The sequence below is a fragment of the Mauremys reevesii genome, linkage group 1 (genome assembly GCF_016161935.1).
Source record: "Mauremys reevesii isolate NIE-2019 linkage group 1, ASM1616193v1, whole genome shotgun sequence".
Classification (NCBI taxonomy): Eukaryota; Metazoa; Chordata; order Testudines; family Geoemydidae; genus Mauremys; species Mauremys reevesii.
Genome location: NC_052623.1, coordinates 163,947,354 through 163,974,887, shown reverse-complemented (window position 1 = coordinate 163,974,887; position 27,534 = coordinate 163,947,354). Strand labels below are relative to the sequence as shown.

Genomic DNA, 27,534 nt, shown 5'->3' with positions numbered 1-27,534 from the left:
TTTTTTATTGTGTAGCTCTAATTTTCTGTTCAGGGACCAGGCTCATGTAAACTTAGACCGATGCTACTTGCCTTTCTTTGTCCAGCTACTAATTCGCTCTCTAAGGATATGCGTGCACTGCAATCAGGAGGTGTGATTGCTGCACGTGTAGACATACATGCACTAGCTTTGATCCAGGTAGCACGAGCTAGCCTTGCTTACCCAGGACCCGGGAGACATACATGAGCGGCCAGCCCATGCTGCCTCAGCTTCACTGAGATTATTGCTCAAGCTCTCTTTGATCTTGCTCAGGTATCATGAGCTGCAATTTCACCTTCCAACTGCAATGTAGACATACCCTAAGTGTCTTATAAGTATATTTTGCAGGCCCACATTCCCTAGTTGTTAGACCAAGATAAATATCTCTTTCATACCAACTGCAAAAAGAAAATGAAGATGGTCAGCAGTAGCAGAAAAAGCCAGTGAAGGAAAAGGCAGAAGGTTTGACTCATAAAGAGGCAGCTTTTTCAAGGGGCTGTCGTTGGGCTTTGGGTGATGGCAGTGCTGGGGCAAGGGTGGCATAACTTGATCATGATCAAAGTAGATCATTTAGTTTTACCTCAAAATGTCAAGTGCATTAAAATCTAAGATGAAGTAGAAATCCCTGCAGGTACTCTGCCATTGGAGCAGAGTTGGGTGGAAAATTGTTTTCCAATCCTGGGAATTTTTGCAAGAGTTCCACATTTTTTTCCTTTCTCAAATCAAGATGCAAATTTGAAATCTCAAAAAAATTTGCAAACCGACAAACCAGAAACTTGTTTGTTTTGGCTCAATTGAAACATTTGATTTTTTTCTTTTGATCTTTTTTCATTTTCTCACTCTAATTAGCTGACATTTCTAAACAATGTCATTTTGAAACTGAAAACCAGAATTTTTAGTTTTGAAATTGCCAAAATGAAATATTTTGACAATTTTAAATCTTTTCCGTGGCCTTTTTTTGAATAAGGAAATTTGTCAAACATGCCCCTGTTTTGTGATAAGTTTTGATTGAGACAAAATGGCATTTTTTGACAAAAATGAGATTGGTCCAAAGTTCCCAACCAGCTTTACACTGGAGATGCAGCGTTAGCCAAATGGTAATGAACTAATGCCAACTTTCATCTGCTGCAAATTGGCATTGAATAACACGCAATATGCATGAGATGAATCATCACAAATTAGACCTAACGAAACAAAATATATTTGCTGTTGCCTCTAGGGAGACTTGTTTTTCCTGTCCGTACAGTTTCTTTCTAATATGTCTTATGTTGATGACACATTCAGGAGTGTGGACACATGAGGCTGCAGACTTCCTGGAGTGTTGTGGCTTAATGCCATATCTTACTTTTGATTTGGGTGTTGCTGCTCTTCTGGTTCCTTACTCAGACTTTAATCCGTGATTGCTACAGCACTGGATAATGAACATCGATTCATATTCTGTAAGGCCAACATTTGCAAACTTGGGTATCTGACATTAGGCACTTTCTCATTTAGAGTTCTAAATAAGTGGCCTGATTTTTCTGAGGTGCAAAGCACCTGCAGTTCCCATTGACATCAGTATAGGTTGTGAGCTCAGCATGCCTGAAAATCAGGTCACTTACTTAGGCATCTACTGGATGCAGGTGTCTAACTAAGGGTGAAATTCTGGCCCCATTGAAGTGAATGACAAAACTCCCATTGACTTGAACAGGGTAAGAATTTCACACAGTGACATTGTCTCCTCCTGTGTAAGAGACCACATGTAGCTCCCCTGTCCCAGGAGCTTTGAGACTCACACTTCCTTCACTGGTTCCCCCTTGCTCCAGAGAGGAACTAATCTACTACTGGCTTACAACAGTAGTAGATTGCTTCCTTCTGTGTGCCAGCTTAGGTGTTGCAGGGGTGGGAGCCAAAACTTCATCCATTCTCTGCTCATCTCTGTCCAGTCCCCTCTTGCCTGTGTGTACGTGTCGGGTGGGATAGAGGAATGACCCCATGCAGCCTGTTCTTCCCGGCAATGCACAGAGGCCAGCCAGGGGAGAAAGGCACTGCCTTGCTCCTTGCTTAGCTGCATGGAGAAAATTAGTGACATATTTTTTCCCTTTTAGGCATCAAGTTTGAAAAGCTGATCCTTGTTTTCTGTAGACCCACTAACCTGGCTGATTCCCTCTTGTTGCTGTCACCTTAAACAGAGAAAATCCTTGTCCCCTGCTTTAACTGATACCTTTTAGCAGGTTTCAAATATCAGTGATCAGCACCATCAAACCAAGAGTGTGAGAGGAATATACTCTGCTAATATGAATACCAGGGGTGGCTCTAGCAATTTCGCCGCCCCCAAGCACGGCGGCACGCCACGGGGGGCACTCTGCTGGTCGCCGGTCCCGTGGCTCCAGTGGACCTCCTGCAGATGTGCCTGCAGAGGGTCCACTGGTCCCGCGGCTCTGGTGGACCTCCCGCAGGCACGCCTGCGGATGCTCCACCGGAGCCACGGGACCAGCGGACCCTCCACAGGCACGCCTGTGGGAGGTCCACCGGAGCCGCCTGCCGCCCTCCCAGCGACCGGCAGAGTGCCCCCCGCGGCATGCCGCCCCAAGCACACGCTTGGTGTGCTGGGCCTTGGAGCCGTCCCTGATGAATACTGTATATAATTTGCATTAAAGGAGATGCACATTGGGTGGGGAAGGGGGGAAAGGGACAAGCATCCTTAAAATAACTTTTCCAATTAATTATTCCCCCATTTTAACCCCCAGCCACCTGAAAATGTAAAAAATTCCTTGCAGACCTTAAAATTTGGAAGTCCCTGATTATTTTTCATGCCTGTAATTTTCAGCTGCAGATGGTTTAGTGCAGATTTTACTTTACCTCAGAGGAACAAAACACTTACTATACAATCTTCCTCAGGCAAATTGTCCCAGCGACTGCCTGAAAGCAATAGCCTCTGTCTCTGAAGGGATTTTGTTCAAACTTTCTAAAAGAATTCACCTTCAGGGTAGAGAGCAACTATGGAAAAATGAAGCCCCAAAGGTCAATGTTTTGCAATGTTTGAGCATGTGAAAACAGAGGGTTATAATGGAAACTATTTTGCAACTATAGTGATAATAGGTGTGATCAAGACCTACTATCACATCTTCTTGTGAAGAAAAGCACTGTCTCTCAGTGTTTGCAGTGTTCTTTTTAGCCCTGTGGGTCCCAGGCAGGGCTGCCCAGAGGGGGGGTGGGCAAGTGGGGCAATTTGCCCTGCGCCCCTCAGGGGCCCCCATGAGAGTTTTTCGGAGCTTCTTCCGCTCTGGGTCTTGGGCGGCAATTCGGCGGCGGGGGGGTCCTTCCGCTCCTTGAGGGGGCCATTTAGGGAACTGGGGCAAAAAATGTGTCTGGGGATTGGTCCTGCTTTGAGCAGGGGGTTGGACTAGATGACCACCTGCGTTCCCTTCCAACCCTGATATTCTACGATTCTATGATTCTATGACCCGCCGCCGAAGTGCCCCGAAGACCCGCTGCGGGGGGTCCTTCCGCCCCAGGACCCGCTGCCGAAGTGCCAGGTCTTCAGCGGGAATTCGGCGGCGGGGGGCACCCGCCGCTGAAGACCCCAGGCCCATTGAATCCTCTGGGCAGCCCTGGTCCCAGGATATTAGAGAGACGAGGTGGGCGAGGTAATGTCTTTTATTGGACCAACTTAATTAGAAGGAAGAATTTTTGTTTACCCCTTCTCAACCCTGAATTTAGCAGGACAAAGGATAATAGTTCTCTTTTCTTTAGATTATTTCTTAAGATTGAGTAATTTTAGCTACATCTGGAAATAAATGTATTCTGTGACCTTCCAAGGGCATTTCTTAACTTTTTCCATGGTAGAAATAAAAAGATCTCTCTGAGAAAGTATTCCTAGAGATAATCATTGTACCAGATTTGAGGTGCAGGTTATGTGTACTCTTCTCTTTATTACCATCACTTCTTGGACTTTTCATAAAATTTCATAGGCACTATCAACCTCAATAGTTTTCTCAAGGCCCAGTTCTGAAGCCTTTCTTAGTAACGTATTTGCAAAAACACAGATTTCATTTTCTTTGATTACAGTCGGATGATGATGTTTATTCAAGACGCTATTTTCCAGGAATACAAATTTGGAATGCAATGAGGCACTGGTTTGGTTTGGGTTTTTTTAGTTCTATTTACAGAGAAAGAATCTAGTGTGTGGGCATTTGAAACTGATTGTACTAATTCCATGGTTTGATGCTCAAATCCCCATGAGCCTGACACAACTCTATTGAATTCAATGGGAGAATTTCCATTGTTTCAGTGGATGTTGGGTCAGGTCCCATATTGCTAGTCCATGGAAACCATTTTCTAATTAAATTAATCCATTGTTTGCACTCATTTTCCAAAGCAGGGCTCCTTTGAACATCCTTGGATTGCAAAAGTGATAAAGGTATTTCTCAGTGTTTAGGATCACCAATCTGAAGCGATTTCCTTGTTTGAGAGGTAGATACAATGGCCTTGTGGGGAAGAAACCTCAATAGAGATTTTTCATTTTCAGCACCATTGCACAGAGCCTGACAGACCTGGATGAATCTTTTGGATCCTTCTGTTTCTGATCCAAGAGGAGGGAAAGAAGGGGCATGCATGAAGCGTCTGTGTAGGTTAGCATGTTACAAGCAGGTAGGGTAATTTGTTCCCCTGAAGCGATATTGTGTGTGTAATCAGCGAAAGCTCACTTTGTCCTCCCACCTCAAAATACAGCAAATGGGCCAGTTAGTCACTCACCAGAAGAGTCTTGGGATGGGAAAGGGACATGTTTGACTTTCAGGCAAGTGAAGTGAATTTTGGCTGCTTTGAAGTTGCATGAACATATCAGGAAAAAAAACAAAAACAAAAAAAACAACTTTCTTGAACCTGAGCCTTTTAAAATTTCCAGTTTGGGGCTTGAAGGCCATTTGTATTTGAATTCCTGCATCTAAATCTAGACCTTCAGTCTTGGTTCTGGGACACAATCAAAACTAGAAGGGTTTAATTTAACTGATTTAATTAAAATGAAGCCACAAATTCATAGGAACAGCTATCATCATGAGGTTACAGCCATCCTGTGAAATCTTTTGAGATTCCTGACATCATGAGCTGAAATATATCAATAGTTCTGTCATTTGAGACCAAAACTTCAGGATGTAGATACCTAACTTACAATGTCCATTTTGAAAAGCTTTTTTAAACTGGGTTTACAATGGAAGTTTTCAGGTAACTAACAAGAAATCACTTCTGTTGCTGCTCTGATAATGTGACCAATCAGGTGGAAAAACAAACAAATTCCTTACCATGCACTGATAAGAACCATCTCAGCAATAGCTCACTTGGTGAAATAAAATTACTTGATAAAAAGGAAGGAATTTTCAAAGGCATTAGTTGGTGGGAGTAACTCTCCTCCCACTAAGGTCAATGGAAAATGTATCATCTACTTCAATGGGAGCAGAGTTAGGCCAGTGGTGGATGCTTTTGACAATCCCACCCAAATCTTTCAGTGTGAAGCTCTTCAAGTGGAAAAGAAGCCCATTCCAGTTGTGTACTCTTACAGGCATGTCATTGCCAACTGTCAACCAGTGCCTGAGTCTCCCATCCCCATCTACACGAAGATACAGGCAAAGGAGGGCTTGTCTACACATACAAACTATTGCTTTAACTATACCACGGTACAATCCCCCTAGTGTGGACTTCTGTGACATTTTCAAAGAGATGACAAAGGCAAGATGAAAACACAAAAGTGGAGAGCAGTGACTACCAGGATGACATCTAAATGGGAGGGAGTGACACTGAAGAGGATGTCTTCTCGTTCAATACCTGATCCTGTACTATTGAATTCCATGGCAGCTTTACCACTGATTTCAGTGGAGCAGAAGTGGGGCCTCATTTCCTTTCATGGTCACATTGCCCACAACTGCACAAGAAACAGTGCATTTAGTTGAAACATGTGTCCTTGCTACCTCTTTATCTAACTTTCTCAACAATGCAGTCATTAAGAAACAGATTTACCATTTTGATTAAAAATTAGATATAGTTACAAATAAAATCTCTAATCTCAGGAAAAGTATGCAAACAATACAAGGTTATTTAAAAACTATGAAAGAAAATATACTAAGGAGAGAGTACACAGTTGTCAATGAGGTTTTTTAAAAAGGGTAACTGACTGATGTACTGAAAAAGCAGTTTGACAAATTTCTAGTGATCTTTTGTAATCAAGCTTTATAGTTTGGAAAGCAATACATGAGTATTTGCAGAATAGAATGTCAGTAGGGATCTGGATTTGTAGGCTTTTCTAATTAGCCCAGGAATCTAAAAAGAAGTTTCCAGTTAGCATCTTTTTTCTTTTTTTAATTAAAACTATTGTTTGTAGAGTGCAGTGTGTATTTTCTTACCATTTTTTTAATGGGAATGGAAATCAGCTTTTTTTATGTCAATTTTACATATTAAATAACCAGGTCTTATTTAACTAGAGTGATTGATAAAAATGCATTTTGAGCTTAGTTCTTTGTGTGTGTGAAAAGTTGTTATTCTGAAAGGAATGTTTTTGGTTGTATTGGCTGTTCTCTCTACTATGTACTTCCTAACCAAACTATATTTTGAGGGGTTTGCAATGAGCTTACATTTTTTCCTTGACAATTCAGGGAAACTACTTGCCAATTTTTCAATCATTGTTTTATTGACCTAATGTTTTGACATTAAAAATGAAATTTTAAAAAGCCAATAATAAAAACAGAAACAATTATATTTTAGTGATTGAAGTGGAAACCCAACTGGTATTTTGTTTCTTTACATAAAGAAAACGTTAAAGATTCTGGAGTTTACTCTTTAGCTATAGATACAATCTTTAAGACAAAAAGCTGGAGTAACCACAGAACACAGAAAACCACAAGGACGAGATCTAGGATAGGCAGGACTCCCAGCCACTGAACCTCAACATTTTGTCGAAATTTTGTCAGGAGATTGACAAAATTAATTTAATATTATGAGGGAGAGCTTTTCTGTCTCTTAGGTATTTATATGGCCCCCATCACCACAGTATCAGAGGGCCTCACAATCTTTAATGTATTTATCCTCACAACACCCCTGTGAAGTAAAAAGTGCTTTTATCCCCATTTTACAGATGGAGAAGAAAGGCACAGGGAAACAAAGGGCCAGACTTGCAATGGTATTTAAGTGCCTAAAGATGCAGATAGATGCCTACTGGCATTTTCAAACTCACCTGTCTGAGATAGGCACTTAACTATTGATGTTGAGTGGGAGTTAAGCATCTAACCTGCTCAGAAGCGATTGTAAATTCCACTAGGTACCCGCCTGTATCTTTCAGCACCTAAATGGCTTTGTAAATCTGGCCCTACGTGACATTCCCAAGGTCATACAAGAATCCTTTGGTGGAACTGGGACTTGAACTCAATTATACTCTCCTTCAAACCACCAAATAGTAGAGGATAACAATGGTAAAATCATATCAAAATTTAGTTGTTGTTTTTTCTAAAAACGTATTTGATATTACATAGCTAGGATTTTTCCTCTAAGGTGCTCAGTAGTATCCCAAGAACTGTCCTCTTCAGCACAAGCAATTCTCAGGAGAGTGAACCATACTGTGAGGTTAGCCTGACCAACTGATCTCTACCTACTTAGGTGGGTGTCTTAGGTGACATGTACGGGCTGAGTCAGTGGTTTCAGTCTACCAGCTCACCTAAAATAGCTCTAGCATTTCGAAAAGAACATCTTGTCCCTTGGAAACAATGCCTTCTGCTGCTCCAGGCTTTTGAGATGCACCATAAACTCGTTTTTTCTTCTCCCCAAATCCTTCAATAATAATTAGATGTGGACCTCACCCAAACCCCTTGATTCAAATACCTCTGCAGGACATTTCGATCAGGATCCAAGCAGTGCATAGTGGCTCCTATTTCTGTAATGAGCTGGGCCCAAATCCTAGATCTGAATTCCCTCAAACTTTGGGGACGTTTTGGATCCAGACTCAGATATAATTTCAGGTCTGAACTTCATGGCTCAAGCACATCTATCATATTTAGGTGGAAGTAGCCTCTCTCTTCTTAGCCTCTTTCTTCCATTGCTTAACCCACCCAGTGACCCTGAAACTTCTAATTAATGCACATAATTAAAGATTTAAGAACTTTTTTATTTGTTAGGAAATAGAACTTAGAGATGCATTTTGGTCAAGATATGTTTCTGCACTTGTTTATGTTTATAAATTATAACACAAATTTTGCTACTTCCTATATATATTTACCTAGAGAAATTGTGCAATGAAATGTGTATCTTTATTTTTGTTTCAGAGGGACAGTAAAACATTTTTCTGACACATTTGTGATAGGGAAGAGCTAAAACTCAAATGTTCATTATGACTTTTGTTCCCCCTTTGGGATGCATGCAGACACATGTTGAACTGAACCTTGACTAAAACTTTTTTGCAAGTATGAATTACCTGGAGCATTTTCTGCCTGAGATTTTTTTTCTTCTATCTCTTCCCTACTTGACTCTTTCCAAAAACAGTATGAGAGTTGGAAATACCACAAGAAAGTCAATTATTATCATTAGATTTCCTGCCCAAATTTATAGCTCCAAGAAGTACAGCTAAACAGCTGAACTTCTGGGATGTTATACTCTTCCCTATCATTGTTCTAAATGTGAGCCATAGTACTGAGGTACAGTAGAAGAGATTATATGCAATGTAAGTGGTTTAAGACAGGGACCTTATATTCACAATTCTCTGTAAAGGGTCTTGCATGCTATGGGCACTGCATATAATAAATTACGCAGAAAAAGCTACATTAAAAGAAAGGCATTTGAGTTGCAAAGTCAAGCACGGAAAAGTTGGGGAATGTCAGATTTATATTTACCTATAGACCCTTAATTCTGCCACTTTGTGCATTGAATGAGGCAGGTATCCTGTGGGAAAAATAGTAATGGATCATGTACTTAAAGACTGGATCATAGCACATATGTACAAAGGGGCTGAATAAGTATTCACAGGCAACTGTAAAACAGGCATTTCCTAATTTTCAAGTGCTTAACTCTGCAACCTTAACATAACTTTTTGCAAGTAATTTTCTAGGTTTTTAATAAAAAGGGAAAATGTAGAGATCTGTCATCATGCATTATTAACAGGGTGTGAACTGTGAACCTTCAGCACTGTAGTACAGACTACTGCCACTTGAGATCTGGGGCTAACTGCGTCAGTTAATAGCAGAAGAAGGCTCTTCTCTCAGAGGAAATCTGTTGCTGGTGCATGTTCTGGGTCCAATGTGTGATTGAGGGTGGAGCTCAGCCACCTCTGTCTCTCTCCCCACCCCTCTGGGAGTTGGAGGAACCGCTGCCCCATTTGATATCCACAGAGCGGGGCTAGGATGCTGAAACCATGTGCCAGGGCTGGTGAGGGCCCAGCCTGCCTCTCTTTCCACCTCCACTCCACCCTACCCACCATTATCCCTGGTTTGGCAGCTACCGGGCTTTCCCAGTGCAGTGTGTGCTGCGTCGGTGGCAGTGTGGGCCTGACACTTTTGAATATTCACATGCAGTTATTATGTTGGCAAGCTACCACCATTTTCCTGAGGAACACAAGTGAGAGCCGGGAAATAGCAATTTCAATCATTCATAGCTCAGCTAACCCTGAATGGAATTTCTCTAGCTCAAGGGCTTTATCCCTGCCCAGTTCCAAAGGCCTGCTGCAAATAATGGTGAAGTTACAGCATTTCAAAAAAAGGTCACTGGACTCCTTTTATAATGCAAGACACTAGATAACCTAAATATAGGGGTTGCTACCAGCTCCATCTCTCATAATAATTAATAAAGGGACACTCAGTGCCACAGGTCTAAGGATTGGGGGAGGAGTGCATGTGTGAGTGCTGTGAAATTTGTTTGTCTTTGACAAAGAATAAAATCACATCTTACTTATATTCTTCTAAATTTAAAACAGCTGTTGCCTGCTGGCACTGCCTAAATGCCTACATACTTGACCACATGAAGGCAGAATTCCAGGCCTCTATTTCCTATGGTTGCATATCGATGACACGATTGTTTGTTTACCAATGCCACTGTGGAAAAAAGAGCTTTCGCGTCTGGTAGTATATTTTCTTTGAAATGAGATGGTTGTGATTTTGTTAGTAAAAAGCCATACTTAAAACACCTCTCGCACCTCAACACCAAAGGGGGCAAGATTAACCTAGCATCAAGTGCACCATCAGAAGTCTCTATGATTACTTGTCTCAATGATCTGTTGCATTGGACCGGCTTGCTGTGACATAATTCCGTGAAGCCGTGCATCTGGGAGGATGTATGTCAGAGAACAATATCCCAGAGCCAGCAGATCAGTGTTTCCAGTGCTGTAATGTCTTCCCTTTCATTTCTGCTTTTGGGATTTACTTCTGGGAATCCCATCAAACAAGAAAGTATTGCCTAAGGCACTTCGGAAGGGTTATGGATGGCAAAACACTTACACCACTCACTCTTCACATTCGGAGGCACCCAATTTTCCCCAAATCAAATCTGCACCACCTCGTTTTATTTTCTGCATCTGGTAAATAACAGAGGAAATGGCACACAGGAAAGCTCAGAATAAGTCATCAAAAAGAAACAGTGTCGTGGCTAACCAGCTTGGAAACATTAATGTTCAGGGATTTCAGCTATGACCATGGTTGTTATGGTTCAGTGTGCTAAAATAGTCCTGGTATAAATTCATTTCAGATGGGTTTCAGTCTCCTTTTGCCAGAAGGAAGGGGATCATCAATAATGTTGACTTTTTTTTTTTATCTCTATTTTCTTTTTTTCATGTGTGCAAAGCTTTGTGCTCCTATTTATTTCGGCAAGAAGGCCTTTGAGGGACTTTGCTCAGTGTGACTAAAGTTTCTTCAAAGATTAACTGACATTCTTTAAAAGTACATCAGTTTCCTTTTAAGCAGGTATTTGCTTACCACGTAACTGGGTGTTGAGTGCTATTGTAGTTATAAAGTTTGCTGGGCTCAGCTCTAGATTTCCTTAAGACATACTGCTGACATCATTGAATCTCCTCTCAGATTCCTTTCCCTCTCTCTCCGGTTTCCTCCTTCAGGTAATTCCAATTCAGACTCTTACCAACTTGTTTTTGACTGACAGTGAATTAAGGAAGACTTTTTAGGGGGATTGAGGGGGCGTGTTTAAAACATACATATGTGCTGTACCTAAAGGATACTCGTTCTTTTATAAACAGTTGTTTGACCTGTCATGACGATAACATCTAGTAAGGAATCTGAACATTGATCTTTCACAGGTAAGAAGTAATTGGTTTAAAAAAAATTGCATACATGCTTAAGAGAGGTTTGAAAACTTTGTGTTTCAGGTAAAGCTTAATGAGTCCATTCTTGTCCTATTTTAACTATTTGAATAATGTATGGTTCCAGAAACTATCTGCAAAAGAAAATCTGCTTATTAGATCATGCCTGCATGTGAAAACTAGAACTACATAGCAGTTTAGTGATGGTGCAGCAAAAGCTGTCATGTTTTATTCTACCTATTGATGCAGTATTCAAAACATTATGTTTACAATGTGTGTGTGTGGGGGGGAGGGATATTTTGGTCTGTTAGGGGATAATACAAGAGTTATCTTTGCAAGACTTTTCCTGTTATGGTGTTTTTCTGAAGACATTTTTAATGATTTTTGTTCTTTTAAATACCTGCTTTTGCTAATTTTCAGTCAGTTATTTCTCCTTTTTCAGTGGAGAAATCAGTTTTAGTTTCCACAGTGAGAAACTAGACCGAAACATTTTAAAATCTCTGCTGCATATCTGGATAAGAAAGGATTTGTAAGTTTTCTGTGGTAGGTATAAGGAATGTAAACAATTCTGACTTGGAGAGCATTATGCACTTTCCCCCCAGCTCCTGGATGGTGTCTTTATATTTCTTCCTTAACGAGTCTGACTTACTGTCAGCAATCAGAATCTTAGATCTGAGCTGAAAATTCCCCATTAGTTCTGTTTAGCTTTGTACCTTCCCGCTATTATTTTTCCTGTATAATTTATGCTTTGACCATATTTATAGTTACATTACTTTTTCCATGTTATGTAGGTTATGAAAATGCAACAAAACTAGCTTTTCTACATGAACCATGGAAAATTATATTATCTTTATAACTTAACATTGTTTCTCCACTTTACTTTGCTTATATTTATAAGCATTTCTAGAGTCCTCTTCATCTTAGTATCTGAGTGCCCACCTTAAACCTCAACATATTTTGTTTTTTAATTCTGATTTGATATCACCACTCATGATTCCTTCTTTCAAAGCAGGGAGGTAGCAGGGGCATTTTCAAAACAGAGAGCCGCTACAGAAATGCCTTTATTTTTCTCTGTTGTAAAATGTTGCTCTGGGCTTTCTGCACTCTCTGGTAACCAGGTTATGTAGGGAAGAAAGGCTCAAAATATAACTTTGTGCAGTTGGTTGTATATTACAGACTGGCATCACTTTTGCCAACTGGAGCATTGAGGAGATCAAAACTTCCAAAATAATTCCATGTGGGTAAATTAGGCATGGACTAGAGACAAAAACAGCAACAGATGACTTGGGCTTCACTCTTTCAACACTTCAGTCCCGTTACTTTCGATAGCCTTTCAAGTGAAAACAAATAGTGATTTTTACCCCGGCTGCTCATGCAAAATAAAAAAACAACCAAGTCATCAGCTTGTAGTGCTGATCGGAGCTGAAATTTGGGTTTACACAGATTTTACAAAAAGTATTCTGACCCCTATTCTCTCTCCTGACACACACAACTAGCAGAGACCAGCTGTATTATTTGGGTACATGTAGAGACCAAAAAACCAAATGTAATCGTTTTGCACACTGAACTTCAGGACATTTTGAAATAAACTTGGATTCTTTTAGCTTCTAGAAAAACTGGAGTGAATTGTGAGTTGATGGGTTTGTATTTAATTTGACGGGGGGTTGCGGTCAGGCAACCTTTATCTTATTGCCTGTAAAAATATACATGTAATTGGGGAAAACATTGACTGGACCCTCAAACAGTTAAATTCAAAATCTCTAGTCTGAGTTGAATCCATTAAATGTCAAGTATTTGAAAGCTGCCTTCCTGCTGTGATGTCCCTAACTCACTGGCATGAAAGAGCATTCATGACTTACTTGAATGAGTTACTACCGACTCCGGGATCACCTCAGCGTTTTGTATATCCATACTACTGATATGTTAAAAGGCTTGGAACTAAGAGAAGAGTGTGCGCTATCGGAGTAAATGGCACAGTTGAAACAGACAACACTCTTATAACTGTTGCATATGAGTTCAAAGTGAAAGGCCAAATCATTCTCTCGGTATCTAGACATGCATGGGATTCAATGCAATGCATACTAGCCCAAACCAGCTGATAAATTCTTCATATGGGAGGGGTAAGGAATATCAGCAGCATCATTCCTTGCCCAGGAACATGTGAAAGTCCATTGCATGGACAGCGCATATTTTGAGGCTCACTAAGTTGGAGGACACGGCCAGATGGAAAGGGAGCAAAACTAGAAAGGGTGGCTCTACTTATCATCATCCCCCTAGTGGCCAATGGAAACTCTTGTGCAATTGCAGGGTCAGAGTTAGTTTCTGAAAAAATCAGCTCTGTTCATTTTTGCCCATCTCAGGGAGAATAGTTATGGTCCAGGGGTGAAATCCTGACTCCAGGAAATCAATGGCAAAACTCCCATTGATTTCAGTGGGGCCATGATTACACCTCAGGTGTGAAGTGGAGCAATGCTGCTGTTGGGTAGGCTGGGGCCAGGGAGTACAATGAAGGGGCAGGTGCTCCACTCAGATTTACTGAGTTCTGCAAGATGATAACCTGAGATGTTCCAGGGCCCACCAGACTGAGTGATGAGGTAAAGCCCATCCTCCCACCTGCATGATAATATGGAAATTCTGTGACTGTAAAGTCACCAAGTCTTAAGAATATCTTTTGCCTCCCTGTGCATTTCACCACGGGATGCCATATATTACACTGGTGCTCTGGGAACTACACTGGCATCCTTTGGATTTCTTTGTGGAGCTGAAGATGTTAATTTTGGCCTATGTAGCTCTAACTGGCTTAGGAGATGCCTACCTGAGAGACACCTCCCCCCTCCTTTGCCTATGCCACAACTGCTGCAGCTGAAACCTGCAGAGGTGCTCAAGCTGGAGCAAAGGAGTTGCGAGTGTGTTACTTTCCTGGAGGGTCCCTTAATTTAGGAATTTGCTCCCCACTTGGTTCAAAATAGCCCAATTTGTTGACCTTCAAGACATGCTACAAAGTTCTTTTCTCCCTCTGGCTTTTAGGGAGGGATGGGGGACACCTGAGGATTAGCAGCTGAGAAGGGTGAGATATTTCACCTGTTTTGTTTTTTTTAAAGCTTGGCTGGTTTACTTTTGTTATGTAGCAAGGATTGGCAGCTGGACTTGCTGTATGCCTGGTGTTTTTAAATAAGTGTAAAAGGTAGACAGATCTTTGGCTAGGCAGCTTTAAACTTCCTTTATAAATCAAAAGTGGTAAAGTACAGTAAGTTTTGATCAGCAGTGGCACACTGCTCTGACCTGGTTAGATTCAATTTGTTTCCACCGCTTCAACTCAAGTGCTTCATACTAGATTAAATCACAGCTTGTTCCTCTTCTCTAGTTTCATAGATTTCAAGGCCAGAAGGGACCATTGTGATCATCTAGTCTGACCTCCTGTATGGCACTAGACATAGAAATTCCCCGAAATAATTCTTATAGCGGAGCTTTTACAAAACATCCAGTTTCTCAAGTCTTATTTTCATCTACACTTTTTTTTAAATCTGAACTTAACTTTTTATTAAGGATATTTAATAATAAAGATTATCTGTTGAAACAATGAGTGTAATTTGTAATGGACCAATGTACAACACAACACATTTCATTCAATGCATGCCGTTAAAAATGCTGTATGTGTTGCTTTTCTGACTTAAAAGTGGATTAGAGTGAGCTGATGGAAAAAAATATGGGAAAAAATCACAAATATTTCATCAAACTTTCTCCCCTTTTTCCATCACAAAATTGGACAATCTCATAAAAAATAAATTTTTGAATCTTTCAACCAGCTCTGTTGTTAATAGATAACTTTGTGGACAATAGTTAAGGTTCTCTCAAAGGCATAATTCATCACATCAAGATAAATTGATAATGGGAGATAAAGGCAAATGTAGTCATGGCAGAGCTATGGATATTGTACCTAAGGTCGGTTGAACATTTTTCATCAAAACTGTTTTCTTACCAAAACTGATTGGGTTTTTTGTTTCTTTTTTGGGGGTCAGGGTCAATAAGTTGACATTTTCTGTGGAAAATTTCAATGAAAATTAAATTGTATTTGTTTTTGTTGACATTTTCCATGAACCCTCCCCTCAATATTCTGACAAGCTCTGATTATAATGCATCACTGCCTGGTCCCACTCCCAGAATCTTCACTCTTCCTATCAGCTCATGAATCCAATGTCATTCTCTAGCCCCAGAAAACAGTCCTTACTTCCCTGCTGCCTTAGCCACCTGCAGCCATCCTCAAAAGCATCTCCCTAACTTCCCAGATGCTAAATCTATTAACAAACCCCCACCTCCCAAAAAAAAAATGCCACAAAACTACAAAAGCAGCCAGTGTATGAAAAAATATGAGAAATAATGAAAGAAAAGCCAATGTGATTTCTGTTATTTTCGTGGAAATGTGAGTCAGATTGTTCCTCATATAAATAAGGCCCTGGCCCTGGTGTATGTGTGGTTATGCATAGATGTTCTAGGACATGTGTAATTCTCATTCATTTTCTTAGGAAGAAATTAACTGAGGCACCATTTGCATAACATTTCATGCAGTGAATTGAGTGAAAACAGGGAACTGGGTGATTCAAGAAATTAATATTTGATCAGGAAACTTTTGATTTAATATCTGGCAGCTGTTTAGTGGCCCATCTGGAACATGTCCTTGGCCTCAGACCAGTACCTGGTATACTGATGTTACCTCATAAAAACCACTGCCACCACACTGGTCCTCTTTGGCAGTCTCACAAGAGAGTCAAAGACTGAAATGGCACAGCATGTGACGTGCTGCTTCACCAGTAAAAGTGGAAGAACATAGAGCTTTCACTGCCATTGTTATCTGTACAATACGGATAAACAATTTTCTTCAGCCTGATTTTTTCATTCCCATCGAGGTCCCTTTACACTGCCAGAGTGGTGTAAAGAGATCTTGTTGCAAGTGAGAATCAGGCCCTTTGCCTCCATTAAGACCCCTTGGATAGAATTCATGAGCACTAAACTCAACTTCAGATAAATTAAAAGGCAAACACAATAGTGCAATTGTGCTTACTTCCCCCCCAATAGTTTGTCTTATTTTTCTTCATATCCTTGCTTTTCTTGAACTAACTCTACCAACATACTTAAAGCTACACAATTCCCTTCCCTTGTGCATCTCCCATACACAATAGTGTGAGCGCCACTACAGGAGTCGAGGGTATGTGGCCCTTTGAGTTCATCCCTTTCCAGGAGTGTTGTTGCAATTGAAGAATGTACGGCAGGGTAAATTTGAATTTCCTGAAACAGAAAATTTGCCCTTTGGTCTTGATTTATTTCTTTCCAATATAAAATAGACAAGTTGTGACTTGACTTTCAAGTCTTCAAAATAACGTTTGCATTAATTTTGCAACACCATATTCAGTGCTCCCGTGTGATGGAGAACTGGAAATACTACCCTGATGCCATTTGTCTGTGTTTGTCCTTTAGTGGAGTGCAGAAAACAGTTCAGTGGAGCAGTCCCAATGATGTATCCTCCTAGAGTATCCTGTAACGGAGTTTTGTTTTTGTTGAGTGTAGTCATGATTTTGTAGACTTACAGTTTTAAGAGTGGTTCTCTGTAGATTTTAAAGAACACATTTCTCTTGGAATGCTTCTGAGTAATGGCTAGAAAACAAAACAAAAAAAACCGTTTACTTCTAGATACATTAGACAGTCTTATGAAACTAGTTAATCATTTTAAGCTGTTACAGTAACTTTCACTGTTCAAGGGTGAAAGTGCCGCAGAGGGCAATAACCTCTGAAAACATCAGTTAAAGTACATTGCTTAAAAGCACAGGCTGTCGGAGCTGAAATGTTAACATGGGAATATATAAAAAAGGCTTGAACAACAGACAGACAACTGTTTCTCAGCCTTAGAAAACAGTGGACCTGATTTTCAGAATCTGCTGAGTATCCAGAACTCAGGTTGAAATCAATGAGACTTGTAGGTGATCAGTAACTTTGAAAATCTTAAGATGAAAGGCAAAGACAGACAACGCAGAGCAGCATCTGTCAGAGGCTTGTGATGACAGTGCTTGGCTTTAATTTTGTCTCTTTTTCTTATTGCTTATTGGCTAATTCTCAGTGAATGCAAATGTCACTAAGAAGCAATGGTAGAATTAAGAAACAAATATCATTTTGGGAGATCTAAGTGATGTTACAAAAGATGTAGGGCTGATAGTGGACAGGGAACTGGATGAGTTTGCAATGAAATGTGCAACTAAAAACAGCCAATACCAGTTTTGGAGTTGCATACATGTAGAATCATAGAAATAAGGGCTGGAAGGGACCTTGAGAAGTCATCACCTGCGCTGTTCAGAAGGAGGTCAAAGTAAATGTAGGCCATCCCCAACACGTATTTGTCCAACCTGTCTTTAGAAACCTCCAGTGATGGGGATTCCACAACCTACCTTGGAAGCCTCTTCCAGAGCTTAACTATTCTCAGATTGAGAAAGTTTTTCCTAATACCTAATCTAAATCTCCCTTGCTGAAGATTAAGCCCATTGCTTCATGTCCTATCTCCGGTAGAGACAGAGAAAAAATTGATCACAGTCTTTTGCAGATGTAGAGCACTGGGAGTTAAACCAGCCTTTGGAGACAGCAGCAGGAAAAACGCTGCCGTGTGTTTACAGATTCAAGCGCACTGGTGTGGCCACATTAGCAGCTCTTGCAATGCTACAGAGAGCAGTGCATTGTGGTAGCTATCTCAGTGTGCAAGTGGCTGCAACATGCTTTTCAACGGGGGTGTGGAGTGTGACAGGGAATGTGTTCTCTGTATGTGGAGGGAGAGACTGTGTTTTGGGGTGCTGAGAGTGTGTCAGCATGCTGTCTTGTAAGTTCAGACAGCAGCAGACCACCCTCCCCCCGCCTCTCTCTCTCACACATACACTCACAGCAGCAGCATTCCACAGTAATGGTTACTTTGTCCCAGAGCAGATAAGCATGCCCGCTGTCAGAAACGGAGCTTTGAAAGCGGATATCCGCATTCCTACAATCGATTCCAAAACAATGACAAGAGTGGACCCTTGACTTCAAGGGATTATGGGACATTTCTGGAGGTCAATAACAGCGCAGTAATGCAACAGCTCGTTCACACTGACACCTGGGTGTTTCAGCCTGGGCACAGCAAGCGTTATGCTTCTCGTGGAGGTGGATTACCAGGAGTGCTCCAGCTACAGAGTCCAGACGCTCTACATGCCCTGCCAGTGTGGACACGTCAGGAGTTAGGGCACCTGAGGCTGCTTTAATGAGCTCTAACTTGCAAGTGTAGCCAAGCCCTAGATCTCATCATGGATTAGGGAGCTGCGAGGCCTATACAGCATTAGATTTGTGAGACCACACTTCGGTAGGGGATGGAGCTAGATGGTTTAACAGGTCTTTTTCATCCCTTATTTCTATGACTCTTTGGTCCTGAAAGTCCATCTGAATTATTCAGGCAGGTCTTGCTGTCTGTTACTCTGTCTTAATGCCAACACTGGTTTGCATTTTTTGCATTCTTCCCAGTGATGTAAGTTATGCATCAGTAAGTCAGTACAAGAGAGTCTAAGGTGGCACAGTTTACATGAAGAGGAGATGGAAGAAGGGGTGAACTGGGGCAGGAAAAGCATAAGATACATCCCCACACCTTATCTTATATTTTCAGTTAGTTGTTTTCCTGTTACATCCTTCTCTTCTGCCTCCTCTGTGCATAACTTACACATACATAAGTTAAACTCATGGATGTGAAGGCCAGAAGAAACTTTTAGATGATCTAGGCTGACGTCCTATAGGAGCCCTATCTCTATCCACCTGAAGGGGCTTCTGTGGGATTTGAAGGTGGGTCCTTTGTCTTCATGAGCAATACACATACCTCCAACTTCTAAGCCACTTCTAATCTATATCAGCTCTGAATGTGGTCCATAATTTGAATGTATTATTTATACAGTGCTGAAGTCAAAGACCAGAATCCCTGCCCTGAAGAACTTCAGATCTAACAGCACAAGTGGAGTATGATACAGTACAAACAAGAGATACAGGTACTCTATAGGCAAACATAGGGTGGCATGTAGCTACTATAGCTGGAATACTTCATCAAACCAGATGTGTTTTGAGAAGTTGTTCTGAAAGCAGCCAGAGATGGGATTTTACATATGTTAATTGGGAGGCTGTTCCAGGCACATGGAGTGGTAGAAGAGAAATCTCAGGGTGATATATCAGCAAAGGAGACAAAAGGAGCAGTCAGAAGTGACTCAGAAGAAGTGGGAGGCCAGGTAGGAGTGGATGAAGGCAGAGTTATGGGAAACTTTGAAGGTGAGCTATGCCAGGGCCGCCCAGAGGCGGGGGGCAAGTGGGGCAATTTGCCCCAGGCCCCGGGCCCTGCAGGGCCCCCCACGAGAATATAGTATTCTATAGTACTGCAACTTTTTCTTATGGATGGGGCCCCCAAAATTGCTTTGCCCCAGCCCCCCTGAATCCGCTGGGCTACCCTGAGCTATGCTTTTGTGCAGTAATGGAAGGGAAGGCTGTGCAAGCATTGAGGAAATAGGTAGTCATGGTCAGAATAATGGGAAAGAAAAATTATCTTTGCAGGAGCCCTTTGGATGGCTAGGCCATAAGGTAGAGGAGAAGGGCCGAGAACACATGGTTGCAGAAGGCAAGTTAGAAAACACCTAGCTAATGAACCAGAGTTTGGCAGTGGGTTCACAGAGGAAGGGATGGATTTTGGCTCTCTTGTAGTGTCTAGCTGCCAACAGAAAGGGAGAAGTTTTACTCATTTAATGAATGAAGCAAAGGATGCTGTATCACACAGAAAATGTTCCTTTTGTAAATCATGGGTTTCCCAGGGGTGCCACTTTGCTAACACAGGGACAAATGAAGGCCTCTGGATTGATGTTATATTTGCATCAAGATGACACAATGTTGTATCATTTGCATAATCCATAATGGAAACACAGTGCTCTGTGCCTCTTTGGAGTGTGAAGACTGGATCTGTCTTTAATCCATCACTGTGGTTACAAACAGATTCCGCTGAAATACACTACTGCAAATTAATGCTCATGGGTCTTTTTTAGTTATTTTTTTTATTATCTATCACCAAGAGTAGGTGACTCATAGTGTGCTATGTAGTAAAAACACAAAAAGATTTCCTTACATTTATTGATTTGTAATAGTATGTAGTATTTTAGCCTACAGTACCTCTCAACTAAAGCTTCCAAACTCCTTGTTAGATTCACTTCTCTTTAACAATTGATGATAGAAGAGCTACCTTTATATAAGATTATCGGTCAATGAGATTACATATGGCTGTTTACTAGGGCTGATAAAAAAAAAGGGATTTCAATTAAACAAAATCTTTCATTAAAAGTGTCTGATTTTGATGGAAAATTTACATTTTTCATCCAAAAACAGACACCTGGAAACCAAAATGTTTTCAGTTGAAATCTGAAACATTTTGATTCAGGAAGTGCTGCTGTGTGTCTCATGGTGAGGATGTGGTTTGGTTTTCTCATGACCCCATTCTTCTCTATGGACCAGGACTCCTATGATGCATTACTTCCCCTCCCCAAGAAGGGAGACCAAAGAGCCTGGCCTATACAAGAGAACAGAAACGAGGCATTCAGAATACAACTCCTTTGAGTCACTGCAGTAGCATTTCTAACGAGAAAACTGAAAAGTTATAATTTGTTTTCATTGAAATTTCAGCAGAAAAAACCCCACTTTCCAACCAGCTCTCATGTTTAAATTTAAATGTTTCTCTGTTCTCTTCTGTGATACACATTATGAAGCCATTAAAAGCCTGATAAGTTATCCTTGTCAACCAAACACCTAGTAATGACATAATAAGGTAGTTGGGGAAGGGTCATATTTGCTATTCTGGTAAAGCAGATGACTCAGAAAACATCAAAGTGTAACTTATGACCTTCTTGGCATCTGGAAAAGTTAAGACAAAAATAATTTAATAGAATTACTCAAGTTGTTGAATTTTGTAGAGTTTTAAGAATAAATTTGGGGAGCTCTGAGAAAAGAACAAACTTATGTCTCAACAGAACATGAAAGAAATATCCAGTTTAATTCTTCAGTGATCAAAGCTAGACTTTCTCAAGTTCCCTAGTGCATAAGATCATTGAACTTTTGAGCTGAGACAGGATCATAAAGAAACAATAATAAAGATAAGATGGAGTGTAAATAAACAAGCAATACAACCTCCCTTCAGTGAAGTTATAGATATGCTGACTTTGAAAAACAGGCTGGTATTTATCTTGTTGGGAATGTACCATTGTTCTCTGAAGTATGTTGCAGGGCAGCATAGCACAGATTTTACAAGGGTTTCCTAAGGAGCCATAAAGTGAAGAGAAAATTAATTAGGACTGAATACCACAAAGTTATCCCCCCAAATAAAGAGCTTAGGCCTGGATTCTGCTACCTTTACCTAGGATGAGTAGTAACTTGTTCCACAAATAGTTCCATTGGCTTAGAGCGTGCCCCTGAGATGACCCGTGCAGAAGGGGTGCTCACAGTCCCTTTCCCTATCTGCACGTACCCACAGCACACTTTCCCTTTTTGGAATCCATGATGATCTCTCTGAAGGTCTGGGGAGGGGGGGGTGTCTCTGCTGCAGGAGGGGGCAGAGACTACAGTGGGAAAATGGGCAAAGGACCAAGGGGACATACACATTCCCTTCCATTCCCCTGGAATTTATCTGGAAAACAAGAAGCCTGGGGCTGTATTATCTTTTCCACAGAGCACCACAGCATATGGGATCCCAGTGGCCACTGCAACCCAGCCCAATGAAGCCATACTGCCCAGGAGCTCTGTGTGGATGGCCCTGACCTCCAGCAGATAGCCTGGGACTCATCAGGTTCGGGTTGGAGGGAAGCTGACACTCCCCTCCCCCCCAATGAGGAAATGCTTGCAGAGATTTCCTCCCCCAGGGCCTGTCCTGAGGGCCTTACCACCATGGGGATGAGCTGGGGCACTGGCTTCAGTGGGGTCACTTGTGGAGTAAGCTACTATGCAGTGTGAGTAAAGGTAACAGAATCAGGCCTTTCAGAACACTACAGCATTCCAGTTAGCTTTGGAGATAGTGTGGGGCAGCCAGGGGACCCCTTCAGCTCTAAAAGTGGTTCCCTCTAGAGCAGCAATTATGGCAGTGTGGGGAAGCCCACAGTGCTGCAGCCTTTTTCCTTTCTGCACTGTGGATAAGGAGAGGACAGCAGTGCTGTCAGTCCAGCACCTTTCACAAACCCTCTCTAATCCCCTGCCATATTGGATTAAAGGGAGGCTCTGAGGTTACAGCTGCAAGCTACCATTTCCTTATAAAGCTCCCTAATATTTCTCCCCATTGAGCTTTGATTTTTGTTAACCCTCCCTCATAAAACATCAATGCATTCACGAGTGTAATTGGAATACTTTGTATAAACAGAGCAGGGAGCCGCACAATCTAGTAGTTTATATTATTTTCACTTTATAATTATTTTTTTAAAAAAATCTCTGTAGCACTCTATATTTATGGCTTGAAAACACAATCAAATAGTTTGGGATTCCAACACCATAAACTTCCTTCCACAGGCAGCACTAGAATGTTCTCATTAACAGTGGAACTCTCATGTTTCTGCTCTGAAACAACAGGTATAACCAAATTCCTCTGGAGGCCTTTCCTTCCTCTCCCCAGAAATGTGCAGAAGTGGGGGGAGGCATTTTTTCCATTCATTGCATGGAGAGTATGAAAACTTGGCACACAAGTGAGTTATGTACTGGAATTTGGGTGGGTCTAGGAAAAAGCACAGACTTCAGTGGAAAACATATATGGGTGTGTGTGTGTATGAGAGAAAGCCTTTTAAACCATAAATTGATCACATGCATGGACCTGTGAGGAAAGAAACAGAAATTTGCCCTGAAATAATACACTCAGCTGGTACTGAAAAGAAGCACTACTGCCCCAATTTGACAGTGCCATTGGCATTTTAAATATCATTCCATTAGTTTCATAGTGTAACTATTTCCATGCTCATTATAAGTTCAGACTGTAACTTTAAGCCATTATCCATGTGGGTGATGGTGAAGGCGCGGTGGCATATGCACCAGCAGCTGCTGCCGGAGTTGAGCAGTAGGCCTAGATCTTCAAAGGTGTTTAGACGTGGAACTCCCATTGGGAGTTAGGTGCTTCAGTACCTTTGACAGTCTGGGTTTAGGGCCCAATTCTCCATTCTGCTATAGCTCCTTTGCACTGCTTCAGTTAGCAGCCAGTCATAGGTTAGAGGGGCCTCTTTGGGGACATGAACTGCCTGTTTGTATGGCCTGTTGGCAAAACTCAGTGGGTGTTTTGATGAAGAACTTGAAGATGTAGCTCAAAGAGAATACTCCGAGGCCTGTATTTGTTGGAGTGATATGGCTAAGGTATCACAAAGGGTCAGTTCAGAAGTTCCATTTGTGTCATGATCTGAAGACTTTTCCTAATTGAACCTAGCAATTCTGTAGGCAAGAAGTGCAGAGGAATGTGTATTCAAAACCAGATGTTTCCAAACCAAGCCTAGATCAAGCAACACCTCACAAATTAACACTTGGTTAATAGGCAAACCTGCTCATACTTGCAACTGCTCGTTTTCAATCCACTATTCAATGAAGGTGCAGCAAATGAGTGTCGCACTGATAAATCATGTTACCAGTGACATGTCTATGTGGTGGGGGAATGCACATTACAGGGATGTAATTTCTAAAGCACACAATGGTGCTGCACATTAATAGGTCTGTGTAGACCCTGCTACTGCACCAAAAATTACTGTTACAAAATACACTACTGGTCATTTAAGAGAGTACTATCTTCTGATAGTGCTATTATACATCGTGAAAGCTAACCTGAGGTGGTCAGAATAAATGAACAAAGTATATGTACTGATGAATCATCTGTAAGGTGACTCCATGTCTTGATTTCACCAGACAGTACCAGTTTTTCATTGCATCAGTTCACGTTTGTCTGTTTAAGAGCTAAAGAGTGGAATTTGCTCCATATTTACTAGAAACAAACAATTCAAAGGAACAAGTGGTTGTGTGCTTTACAACATTTGGAGCTTAAAGCAAAAACTCAAACGAGAGTGGCCATCCTTGAAGCTGTTCTTTAACTCGGAGTGAGTGTTCAACATGCTTATTCAGTAATACATGATCAGCTCATTCAAAACCCGAAGTAGCTGCAAGAAAATCCTCCACTCTGAGTAACATGCATGTGTCGCTGCTGTTTCAGAAGCTGGCAGTATGACACCAGCACACATTTTCAAAATAAAGGGGGCAAGGGTTTCACCCTTTAGGACAGTGGGAGTTTTGCTATTGACTTCAGCGCAGCCACATTTTTACCCACTGTGTACTTTTATCTTTTGAATGGCTATGTCACAGCCCCAAAAATAATGGCTACACAAGTGTCCCAGTTTTTGATTTTGAAAATATAGTTTTATTTTTTCATCATGGCTGTTTACTGATTAACAAAGGATGAAATTCACCCCTGTGCAAAAGACCAGCATGAAGTCTAAGGCACCATTTACTTCCCACTTATGCCTGTGTAGCTGAAGTGGCACATAGACCTTGTACTGGCCAACTATACAGGAGTAAATTTCACCCAGACCGTAGTAACCTGTAGTGTGTTTCCTAGCTGCTTGTGCAAGTTAGTGAAATTCTGCTGTAATTGGGTTTTTTAGTTGCTGAGCTTAGAGCAGAATGCTGTCATATGGCACTATGAGGGCAGGTCTACACTACAAACATATCTGCTGTAGCGCTTCTGATGAAGACGCTCTAAGCCAATAGAAGAGAGCTCTCCTGTCGGTTTAGTAACTCCACCTCTGTGAGAGGTGGTAGCTAGGTCAGCGAGAGAAGCTCTGCTACTGACAAAGCACTGTCTACATGGGGACGGGAGGGGAGTTAGGTCGGTATAACTACCTCGCTCAGGGGTGTGAATTTTCCACACCCCTGAGCAAGGTAGTTATACCAAAGCAAGTATGTAGTGTAGACCTGGCCTGAGTTAGTGTTTAGCAGAATGAAATTAAAGCTTTGCTTTAAAAACTAATAGACTTAGATGGGGAAAAAAGATGCTTTGTCTTATCATCTGCCCTTCCACAGCATGAACTTGTTCACACAGGCAATGGAATTCTTCTGCATAGCACAAGTACTTCCTGAGAAAACCAGCTTATAACAAGTTTTGAGATGAAACCTTGACAAGAGGTATCGTCCTTTCTTGGAAACACACTTTATAATATTGTAAAAATCATAAGACCAGATTCACTGGTATGCTCTGGTCATTCAAAGCAGCCATAAATCTGATTTAACTAGCAGGTTATGTTATATTTATTGCTATTTTGCATAGCAGCTGAAGCGTACAGGTGAATCTGGCCCATAGCTCTCAGAGACGGAAAACTCTAGTAGAGTGACTGGGTCTCTCCCATTTCTGGGAAAGAATATGCGGTATTTCCCCAAGTAGATTAGATTCTATCTACATTAGATCTGAGCTGACCAAAAGACCCAACAATATACTGACCTTTTAATAAAGGACTTTGTACTCCTTGCCCCTTTTCTTCCCTTACAAAGCTGTAGTATGGTTTTAAATAGCATGCTGTGCTTCCTGTATACCAGAAGAAATTTATTTTGTGAAGATGTTTCCAGGTTGATGCAATGTTTTTATTTCATCATAAACTTTCTACTGAGCCCTCTTCAGAGCTGTGCTTGGTATTTTCATTATAGTGTGTCAAGTACAATTATTTTGGAGAGAGAGAGCGTGTTTGGGGAGAACGGGGTGAGGGGGTTCCTCTGATTAGTACAGCCACCCACTCTTTGTTCACTACTGATGATGTGTAGCCCATCTAGGTGCTGAATAAAGGAGTTAGTTTGTTACAAAAGCTGCCATAGCAAAATTTTGACACCCTCCAGTGAGCCGTACCTTGGTGCCACACCTACCCTCTGCTATAAAAGCAAGTGTATTGAGACTAATTAAAAAACAAACCCCAACTTGACTGTAATAGAGCACATGCAGGCAGCATTGAAATGAATTAGCAAATAGTTTCCTGCAACTACCTAAAAGAAAGAGCTCTTCAGAGCAAACCAATATATGGAAGCACAGCCAAGCCGCCTATAGCATGGCATTGTGTAACCGATTTACTATCAGAGGGGTAGCTGTGTTAGTCTGGGTCTGGTTGATTTACTATGTTAGTTCCTAAGGGCAGATTGTGCCTGGTCAAGTCATGCATTACTCCTCCTGCCTCCTTCCCCAAGCACATGGAGAGCAAACTCAGGAGTGAATTAACCCCACGGGGAGTAAAGCCCAGCCCAGGCTGTGGAATCCTCTTTAAGGAGGGTTTCAAAGGCAGTGCATGGTCCTGACTTCCACTGACATCCTAAGAACCTCAGTTGTGGGGACCAAGCCTCCCTTTCCTCGATGGAAATCCCTGACCAACTGACAGGAGGATCCGTGAGGGGAACTTTGTGGAGGCCCCGGCACCCTTCTAGCATTTTCCATGGAGAGTTATGATCTGGGCCACATATAGTAACCTCCACTGGAGAGAGAGTAAGCATGAGAGATGTAGCAGCGGGAAGGTCTGGGCTGTTAAAAGATGCGAAAGAAAGAATAACTGAAATTGGTGACAGAGGGGACACGGCAGCCTTCCCTGGGCAAAATCCTGCATTGACAGATCAATTATTCTGGGACCTAAACAAATTATCAGCCAGATGCTCAGCTGTTATAAATTGTCCAAGTTCTAGTGAAGTAAATGGACCTGCCCCAATTTACGCCAGCTAGGTTCCGGTCGTATATAGTTCCTAGAAAGCCAAACAAATGGTATCACATTGATCACTACTAGTGCCTGTGGGCCAGTACTGAACCAATGACCTAGAAAAGCGCTTGTATCCCATACGAATTCTCTGAGTCATCCAGGTTGTTGTTTATTCCTAATTTATTTACGATGAAGAAACCCTGCCCATTTAAAAGTGATACCTATGGGTGCAACTGTGCTCTCCATTTCACTAAGTGTCACTGGGGCCTAAGACAGATTCTGGTCTGCTTCCTCATCTACTTGCTGAACTCCTGACTAGGAAAAGCCCAGGATAAGTTAATACTGTTGTGAGTTACCGAGTTGTCAATTTTGTTAGCAATTATGCTCCCAGCAGAGAGCGGTGCACTTTAAAATATATTTTCTCCACTCTGCAACAATGCTGCATTGGGAAAGCTGGTTTGGGTTGAAATCATTGAGAAGTTAAATGGAAACGTGTGAAAAACAAGTGTA

At 41.5% G+C, this 27,534-nt stretch overlaps 1 protein-coding gene across 1 annotated transcript in view; it reads left to right on the top strand.

The window, feature by feature from the left end:
• The first annotated feature begins 11,204 nt into the window (after positions 1–11,204).
• The window catches only part of KCNJ15 (potassium inwardly rectifying channel subfamily J member 15), a 29,722-nt gene continuing 13,392 nt past the window's right edge, over positions 11,205–27,534 (top strand). Inside the window, exon 1 of the mRNA XM_039519409.1 lies at positions 11,205–11,272. The gene's annotated coding sequence lies outside the window, so the exon portion shown is untranslated. The remainder of the gene's footprint in view (positions 11,273–27,534) is intronic.